This window comes from Zea mays, chromosome 2 (assembly GCF_902167145.1).
Source record: "Zea mays cultivar B73 chromosome 2, Zm-B73-REFERENCE-NAM-5.0, whole genome shotgun sequence".
In the NCBI taxonomy this organism is placed as follows: domain Eukaryota; kingdom Viridiplantae; phylum Streptophyta; class Magnoliopsida; order Poales; family Poaceae; genus Zea; species Zea mays.
Window position 1 is genome coordinate 176,428,644 of NC_050097.1, and position 9,588 is coordinate 176,438,231.

Here is a 9,588-nt window from a genome sequence, read left to right on the forward strand (position 1 = left end):
TGCCTTGAGAGCAATGGGTTGAGGCTCATGGATTGGACCGTTCAACGCGTCGTCGACATATCTCGCCTCCTTGATCATCATTCGCCCGCTTACAAATTTCCCAAGAACTTCTTCGGGCGACATCTTGGTGTACCTAGGATTTTCACGGATATTGTTCACCAAATGTGGATCAAGTACAGTAAAGGACCTTAGCATTAGACGAACGACGTCGTGGTCCGTCCATCGTGTGCTTCAGTAGCTCCTTATCTTGTTGATGAGGGTCTTGAGCCGGTTGTATGTTTGGGTTGGCTCCTCTCCCCTGATCATTGCAAATCTTCCAAGCTCGCCCTCCACCAAATCCATTTTGGTGAGTAAGGTGACGTCGTTTCCCTCATGTGAGATCCTGAGGGTGTCCTACATCTGCTTGGCATTGTCCAAGCCGCTCACCTTATGATACTCGTCCCTGCACAAAGAGGCTAACAACACAGTAGTAGCTTGTGCATTTCTATGAATTTGTTCATTGATAAATATAGGACTATCCGAGCTATCAAATTTCATTCCACTTTCCACAATCTCCCATATGCTCGGATGGAGAGAGAACAGGTGACTACGCATTTTGTGGCTCCAAAATCCGTAGTCCTCTCCATCAAAGTGAGGAGGTTTGCCAAGTGGAATGGAGAGCAAATGAGCATTTGTACTTTGCGGAATACGAGAGTAGTCAAAAGAAAAGTTCGAATTAACCGGTTTCCTTCTCTCATAGTCGTTGTCGTCATTGTCCTTTTGGGAAGAAGTGGACTCGTCGCTGTCGTCGTAGTAGACGATCTCCTTGATGCGCCTTGTCTTCTTCTTCTTCCCATCCTTTCGTTTGTGGCCCGAGCCCGAGTCGGTAGGCTTGTCATTCTTCGGCTCATTGATGAAGGACTCCTTCTCCTTATCATTGATCACGATTCCCTTTCCCTTAGGATCCATCTCTTCGGGCGGTTAGTCCCTTTCTTGAAGAGAACGACTCCGATACCAATTGAGAGCACCTAGAGGGGGGGTGAATAGGTGATCCTGTAAAACTTGAACTTAATGCCACAAAAACTTGGTTAAGCGTTAACACAGTATTGCCAAGTGGCTAGAGAAGAGTCTTAGCGAAACACAATAACCACAAGAGAATCAACACAGGTAGACACAGTGGTTTATCCCGTGGTTCGGCCAAGTACAACACTTGCCTACTTCCATGTTGTGGCGTCCCACCAGACGAGGGTTGCAATCAACCCCTCTCAAGCGGTCCAAAGACACACTTGAATACCACGGTGTTTGCTTTTCTTTTCTATATCCCGTTCGCGAGGAATCTCCACAACTTGGAGTCTCTCGCCCTTACAAAGATGTTCACAAAGAAGCACGGAGTAAGGAAGGGATTAGCAACTCACACAAGACACAAAGATCACAGCAAATACGCACACACAAGACCCAGACTTAAGCTCAAAAGACTAGCACACTAGAACGGAGCTCAAATCACTAGAATGTCGAACAAGTGCGCAAGAATGGAGTGTGAGTGATCAAGAGTGCTCAATGAATGCTTGGTGTGCTCCTCCATGCGCCTAGGGGTCCCTTTTATAGCCCCAAGGCAGCTAGGAGCCGTTGAGTGCATTCCAGGAAGGCATTTCTTGCCTTCTGTCGACTGGCGCACCGGACACTGTCCGGTGCGGATCTCTTTCCTTATTTGGCGAAGCCGACCGTTGGCGCCTTGGAGCCGTTGGCGCACCGGACACTGTCCGGTGCACACCGGACAGTCCGGTGCCCCCTTCTAGTCGTTGGCTCGGCCACGCGTCGCGCCCGGATTAAGCGGCCGACCGTTGGCCCGGCGACCGTTGGCTCACCGGACACTGTCCGGTGCACACCGGACAGTCCGGTGAATTATAGCCGTACGCCGTTAATCATTTCCTGAGAGCAGCAAGTTCGCCTGACCCAGCCTGGCGCACCTAGACAGAGCTGACTTTGGCTGAACGAAGCCATCTCTCTTCCAATTCGATTTCTCCTGTTTCCAGTACTTAGACACAATACATTAGTCTCTAAAACAATGTACTAAGTCTGAGAAACATACCTTTATACTTGATTTGTACTTTGTCCACCATTTGACACTTAGGCACTTGTATTGGACACTAAATCACCAAAACACTTAGAAATGGCCCAAGGGCACATTTCCCTTTCACCTATCTCACGGCAATGGAAGCATGCTCTCATATTTGTCACTTGGCTTCCTCCATCAGTTTGTTGAGTACGAAAAGTGCTTTGAGTCTTCTGGAGCGGAGCTGATTGAGCTGGCTTCTGGAAAGAACTAGGGTGCGCCTTGGGCGGCATTGCACCCTGGCTCCGGTGGCCTGTGTGAGCAGGAAACTGAATTCTCTGAAACTTCTCAGGCTGTTGGGGCCTCTTGCTCTCAAATCGACATTTGCGCTCATTGAACTCCGCCTTTTTGTTTCTTTCGGTGGTGATTGCTCTGTTAACCATGGCATTAAAGTCATTATGAACAGTGACTTCCACAAGGGTCCTGATCTCAGAGTTAAGGCCACTAAGAAAGGCTTCCTGCTTCTTTTCATCATCATTGACATCTTCAGGAGCATAACGAGACAATTCTGTAAACTTGTGAAGATATTCTGACACGGACATGGCGCCTTGACGAAGCTTTCTGAACTCATCTTTCTTAAGCTTCATCATACTGCTGGGAATATGCTGCTCTCGAAAGATCTTGACAAAATCAGCCCACCCCATCACAACTGCATCTTCATTTACCTCTCGATAACTTTGCCACCAAGCAAGAGCCTGACCCCTTAATTGCTGCACTGCAAGTAAGACCTTGTCCCTATCATCAGCATGGACGACCTCAAGCTTCATCTCAATCTCACGCAACCAATCATCTGCCTCGATCGGGTTGTCAGATCCCCCAAACTTTGGTGGTTGTAAGCGGTGGAAATCTGCAATGATGCTGCCATTGCCATTATGATGAGCTACAGGTCTGGGATTGCCTTGATTTCCTTGAGCTTGAGCAGTGATAGTGGTCACTAGAGCCTCTAGAAGTCTATTCTGCTGATACATCATGGTTGCTAGGTCGACAGGAGCAGGAGGGGCTTGGGGTAGAGGGTGGCTCTCTGCTGAGTCAGCGAGGTTTTCAGGCAGTCTAAGGAGAGCGTGACTAGACTCGTCCCCACGACCCGCACCAGGAGCACCCATAACTCAGTTAGAGCGGCGTGACATCTGTGTAGAATATTAGGTGTGTTAGTAACTTTTTAGGGGAAACGTTGCTAAGAGCAATTTTAAGTTTTTTTTGAAAGTTGACATTTAGCAGTTTATTTAGTCCCATTTTGGTTGACAAAATATTAAGTGTCGTTTTTTTTGAATTTAGTGGGTCACACACAAGCACACAAACATCAATCATTGAAGCACAAAGCAAGCACACCAATCATAGTTTTAATACAACAGGGGTACATATTTTTTTAGCGGTCCAGCCCTAAGGGGTGACCTATACAACTTAAACATTGGTCCCTACGATGGTCTCTCTAGGGCCTTCTTCATCATCTGTCCGAGGCGATGCAGGAGGTGTGGGTGATGCCGGTCCACAAATCCTTCTACGGGGTTGGAACAGGTACACCGGGGTTCCTTCAAGCATGTTGGTTCCATCAGAGTTCTGGGGGTGAGGGTCTTTGCGCTTGACACGGTCCACCAAGGATATGTCCCTCAGGAGCTTGCTATGGTGGTCAGCTTGCTCCCAAAGTTTCTCTTCTGCAAGGGCAACACGACTTTCGGCGTTAGCCACACGAGCTTCTGACTGGGCCAAGTCCAACCTCGACTTCCTCCAACGGACTTCTGCTTCCTCAGCACGCTGAGTTAGGGCTCTCGCACGCTGGCACAATTGGTTGCACAGGTCATCGAGGCTGAGCAAATAGCCCGACATAGCGACAATCGTGGGGTCTTTCTTAGCTGCTTCGAGGCTTCCCAGACTCCCCAAGTTGCGAATCCGGGCCGCCCAAGCGGGACGATTGCGATCCAGCGGTGGAAAGTACTTCATGGGTGTGGAACCCAAGTGCCATTCAAACAACTGGCACAAGTACCAAAGAGCCTTGCGTGCGGTTAGCTGGTAGGTGTCCTTTAGGCGGTGACCGGTCATAGTGACGCTCCAGGGCCTCACTTCTGGATACTTGTCGCTGGCGCCGATGTGGACGGAGATCTGGCAGGCTTCGGTTCCACGCTCCATGTATTCTCTGCCCACATACTCCGGATGATCCATGATGCCGAGGCGGACAATTGTGGCATAGAGAACCTTCGGGAAACCATCCTCCTCGAGACAATAGGTGGTTACCCAGTCACCAGCCATCTGATTGTTCAAGGAGATGAGGTTAGCATAACAAGGTAAGTTGGTCAAGGATTTGCCGGGGTAAGGGAAGACCGTCCTAGGGCTCCTACAGGCTTGTTCAGCTAACGTGGCGCGCCCTACAGCCAAGTATGCCTCTGATACCACTTGAAGCGTCCCAGTCTAATGACCAAAACTAAACATGCATAGATTTACTAGAATGCAGAGTTCCAGTAAAATGCTCAAGTGGTGCCATAAAATACAAGGCTTTTATTTAGTACATTCTAATAATACGATAATAGAAACTAGAAATAAAATAGTGGTGGCGAAGAACGCGACTGCGAGCTCCTCATCGGACATGGCGTCTGCTACAACACAATGGCACCACAGGGGACTTGGGTGTAGGAACGCGCTACTCATCGGGCACAAAGTCAGGATCCTCTGCATCAAATCATCAACGGGTGAGCACAAAGGTACTCAGCAGGTCCCACCTCGCCCTTACGGTGAGGGAGTTACAATATGCATGAATCATTGACAAATGTTGAATGTATAAGTGATTAATGAGTGCAAACTAAAGTAAAACCCATAACCATCCTCCGTAGCCAGCAGGTAGCTCAACTAGTTGAAGTGTCCACACCATAACCTGTCCTACACCGAGGACACAGACCATTCAAATGGATTATACACTCTGCAGAGGTTGTACGCTGTACCCACACGCACATCACCGTCCCAAGACGGCTCTGTCATAGCCAACACCCAACCATGGCTCAACCTCGCCTAGCCGCCCACAATCCCCGGGTTCTGACCGCTCAGGTCCCCAACCCAAAACATATCCACCTCGGACGACTACCAGGCTAGCCAGTGGGATTAGGCTAAGGCTTGCCCATACAAGCTCATGTGGTCGCACTGGAAAAAAGTTAGGTGAGATGGCACCCCAACACACAGTCCTTATGGTTCACCAGAGCAGCCACCAACCAAAACTAGCAAACCTGAGATGTCACCATGACAACTCGGTCGCAAGTCTACCACCACGGTAGCGCATGCACCAACACTTACCCCACTGCTCTGGTTTCATTCCCGTCCAGTTTCATCAAGTGTCAATGTATCAAATATTTATGCAATTATCATGCATCAAGGCATCAGTCAAAGGTTTCTCTCATCCACTCAGTATTAGGTGTATCATTTCATGCCACTCTTATGTATAGCAGGTTTTATATTTTCCCTCACTTAGGAGCAAACACCATCAGCGTAAGGGGTCGATGAGACTTGCCTTCACTCACGTACTCCTCCTCGACGTCAGGCTCCTGGTCAGCAGGCTCTAGCTGGTCGTCCTCCGGGATCGGCTCTGTTCCGACAAACGACCGACATGCGACGCGGGCAGCCAAATATCAGACATACATAAAAGTTATAATATATTTTTAGTAAATAAATATGTAGGGTTTTATTTTAGAAAATTCTTGGTAAAAGAATTAGATTAATTAGAGTCACTATGTAGGAGTTATATGCATTATAGCTTGTGATTAAATTAATTACGAAAATAAAATTAAAAAAAAGAAAACGGCTTGGCTCAAGGCTTGGCTTGCTCGTACGAGGCATTATAGGCTGGGACTTGGGCTACGGTGGAGTGTGCAGGGGATTCAGGTTAGCTTCTAAAGAGACAATACGAAACGTTGAATACGCTTCACAGGAGTCTTCCTCCTCCCTATGCTCCCTCACGGCAACCATTGGGAGCTCAAATCCAGCCATGAGAGAGGCAAGTGGGGCTGCTGGGGAGAGGGGAGAAGTGCCTCCAACCTTCAGCAGGCCTAGTCGAGGCGAGATTTTGGGGAACGGGTCGACGGGCGAGCTGCTGTGTGGGAGGTGCGGCCATGGCGGGTGGAGCTCGGTGGACGCTCGGAATGGCGAGGGGAACGACGATAGAGCTGGGGGATGTCATCGTAGTAGTGGAGGTGGCGCTCACCTGCGGCTCGGCTTGCCTCCGGAGGTGCTGCAACAGCAGGACGACGGACGGCGGCGACGAACCAGCTCGGGAACGGAGGACTGGTGGTGGCTCAGCTCGGGAAGATGCGTGGCGTCGAGGGCAGCTCAAGCCCCTTTTTATAGGCGATCGCGGCAAGGGCAGCCATGGTGTTCACAGCAACCCCGTGAACTGTGCGAGCACGCGCCCACGACAGGTAGGATTTTGCACGAGCTTTCCTCTTCGGCATGGTAGACTGATAATGGTGATACGCTGAGGCAGGTCATCACTCTGGTGTCGCGACGTGGGTGGAGTCAAGTGGGAAAGAATCACGATATTGAGTCGTGTCCGATGGTCAAGTCGCGTGTGGCGTGGTGTCAGCGGAGGTGCTGGCATTGACCACGGCGAGGTGCACGGAATTCAGACGGAGACACGTGGAAAAGTCTGCTACAGTGTAGTCATGGCATTGCTTGCTCTAGGAAAATAGAAGGATGGAGGGCTGCTGGCTTTGAGCGATGGGACAATATAGTATGCTGACAACACAATGCTGAGAAAAAGAAAGGATTAAAAATATCGGAAGAGGTGGATGGCTAAACTCGTATTTGTTGTGACCTGCCATAACTTGACAAAATATTTTTAAAATCCATAAATATGTATTATAGTTTGGTTCTAGCTAGTAGATTTTTTTTTGGAAAATACTTTGTCAAATTAAATAGAGTTTATTTTGAAAAGTGTGTGACTTTTAGCTTACTAAAAAAATTGGGATGCCACAATAAGGCACTTCAACTCACAAGCCACCACTATACTCCTTGCTTCCTTGCGTCGAGAGGAGTACAACAAGGTGCAAGGGTTCAAGAGTACCAAAGAAATTTGGGACATCCTCAAGATGACACACAAAGGAGATGAAGTAACAAAGATCACCAAGTGCGAAACAATCGAGGGAGAACTCAGTCGGTTCGTCCTGAACAAGAGAGAAGAGCCACGATCAATGTACAACCGGCTCAAAACGATGGTGAACCAAGTCCGCAACCTCGGGAGCACCAAATGGGATGACCATAAAATAGTCAAGGTTATTCTAAGATCTCTTGTCTTCTGTAACCCCACTCAAGTTCAATTAATTCGTGGAGATCCTAGATATAAGCAGATGTCTCTCGAGGAAGTGATCAACAAGTTTGTGAGCTTTGAACTTATGATCAAAGACTCCAAACATATTGTCAACTTGGAGCAAGGCGCCACGTCCACTCCCGAGGTGCAACCCGTTGCATTCAAGGCAGCGAAAGAACAGAAGGAAGAGTCTACACCAATTAGTAGGCTCCCATTTGACGCTTCCAAGCTTGACAATGAGGAGATGACTCTTATCATCAAGAGCTTCCGGCAAATCCTCAAGCAAAGGAAGAGGAAGGACTACAAACCCCGCTCCAAGAGGGTTTTCTACAGGTGTGGTAAGTCCAACCATTTTATTGCTAAATGTCCATATACAAGTGATAGTGACAGGGACGACGACAAGAAAGGGAAGAAAAAGATGGAGAAGAAAAGGTATTACAACAAGAAGAAGGGTGGTGAGGCGCACATAAGGCGGGAATGGGACTCCGATGAAAGCTCCACCGACTCCTCCTCCGACGAGGACGCTGCCAACATCGCCATCAACAAAGACCTTCTCTGCCCCAACGTCGGCCACAAATGTCTCATGGCTAAGGATAGCAAAAAGAAGAAGGTACATTCTAGAGATACCCCAAAATACACTACTTTCGATGATGATGGTAGCTCTAGTGAAAATGATGATGATTTGACTTTCCTTTTTGCAAACCTCACCATGGATCAAAAGAAAAAAATAATGAATTGATAAAAACCATTAACGAGAAGGATGGGATCTTGGAATGCCAAGAGGACTTGCTCGTTAAGGAAAATAAAAAGTTTGTTAAGCTAAAAGATGCTTATGCTCTTGAAGTTGAAAAATGTGAAAACTTGTCTAAAGAGATTAATATTTGCAATGATTCAATTTCTTGTCTTAGAATTGAAAATGTTAGTTTAACTGCTAAGATTGAAGAATTGAATGCTTGCAAACCCTCTACATCTATCATTGAGCATGTTACCATTTGCACTAGATGTAGAGATACTAATGTTGATGCTATGAATGATCAGATTGCTATGATTAAAGAACAAAATGATCACATAGCTAAATTAAGTGCTAAAATTGCCAAGCATGAGCTAGAGAATGAAAATTTTAAATTTGCTCACAATATGCTTTATAATGGGAGACGCCCTGGCATTAAGGATGGCATTGGTTTCCAATCTGGGAGCCAAAGCAATATCAAACTTAATGCCCCTAGAAACAAGCTTTCTAACTTTGTTAAGGGCAAGGCTCCCATGGTTCAGGATAGGGAAGGTTACATTTATACTCTGAAAACTATCGTGAGCATAAGATTAGGAAAATTCATGCTAGGAAATCTCATTCTACTGCTCATCATGCTTACATTTACAATAATGAAGCATCCAGCTCTAGGCATACAACTCATATCAAAATGCCTAAGAAAAAAACTGTGAATGCATCAAATGAACATAACATTTCATTTAAGACTTTTGATGCATCATTTGTGCTTATTAACAAATTAGGCAAGGTAGTTGCCAAATATGTTGGGGGCAAACACAAGAGTCCAAAGACTTGTGTTTGGGTACCCAAGGTGCTTGTTTTCTAATATGAAAGGACTCATGACCGTTTGGGTACCTAAGAATAAGGCCTAAATTTGTGTTGTAGGTTTATGCATCCGGCGGAACAAGTTGGATATTCGACAGTGGTTGCACAAACCATATGACAGGAGAGAAAAGGATGTTCTCCTCATATGAGAAAAATGATGATCCCCAAAGAGCAATCACATTCGGGGATGGAAATCAAGGTTTGGTCAAAGGATTGGGTAAAATTGTTATATCTCCTGACCATTCCATTTCTAATGTTTTTCTTGTAGATTCTTTAGATTACAATTTGCTTTCTGTTTCTCAATTATGCAAAATGGGCTACAACTGTCTATTTACTGATGTTGGTGTTACCGTCTTTAAAAAAGTGATGATTCAATAGCTTTTAAGAGAGTGTTAGATGGTTAGCTATATTTAATTGATTTCAATGATAACAATGCTGAACTAGACACTTGCTTAATTGCTAAGACTAATATGGACTGGCTCTAGCATCACCGACTTGCTCATGTTGGAATGAAGAATCTTCACAAGCTTCTAAAGGGGAACACATTTTAGGACTAACCAATGTTCATTTTGAGAAAGACGGGATTTTTAGCGCATGTAAAGCAGGGAAGCAGGTTGGAGTACA

The 9,588-nt window shown here is 46.5% G+C and overlaps 1 pseudogene across 1 annotated transcript; it reads right to left on the reverse strand.

Annotated features, from left to right (window-relative positions):
* Positions 1–4,545: 4,545 nt before the first annotated feature.
* LOC100279672 (uncharacterized) lies at positions 4,546–6,368 on the reverse strand (annotated as a pseudogene). The gene is made up of 3 exons (NR_157252.1): positions 6,273–6,368; positions 5,583–5,657; positions 4,546–4,753 (listed from the first exon to the last, which is right to left on the reverse strand). The product of NR_157252.1 is annotated as an uncharacterized protein (transcript).
* Positions 6,369–9,588: the final 3,220 nt, after the last annotated feature.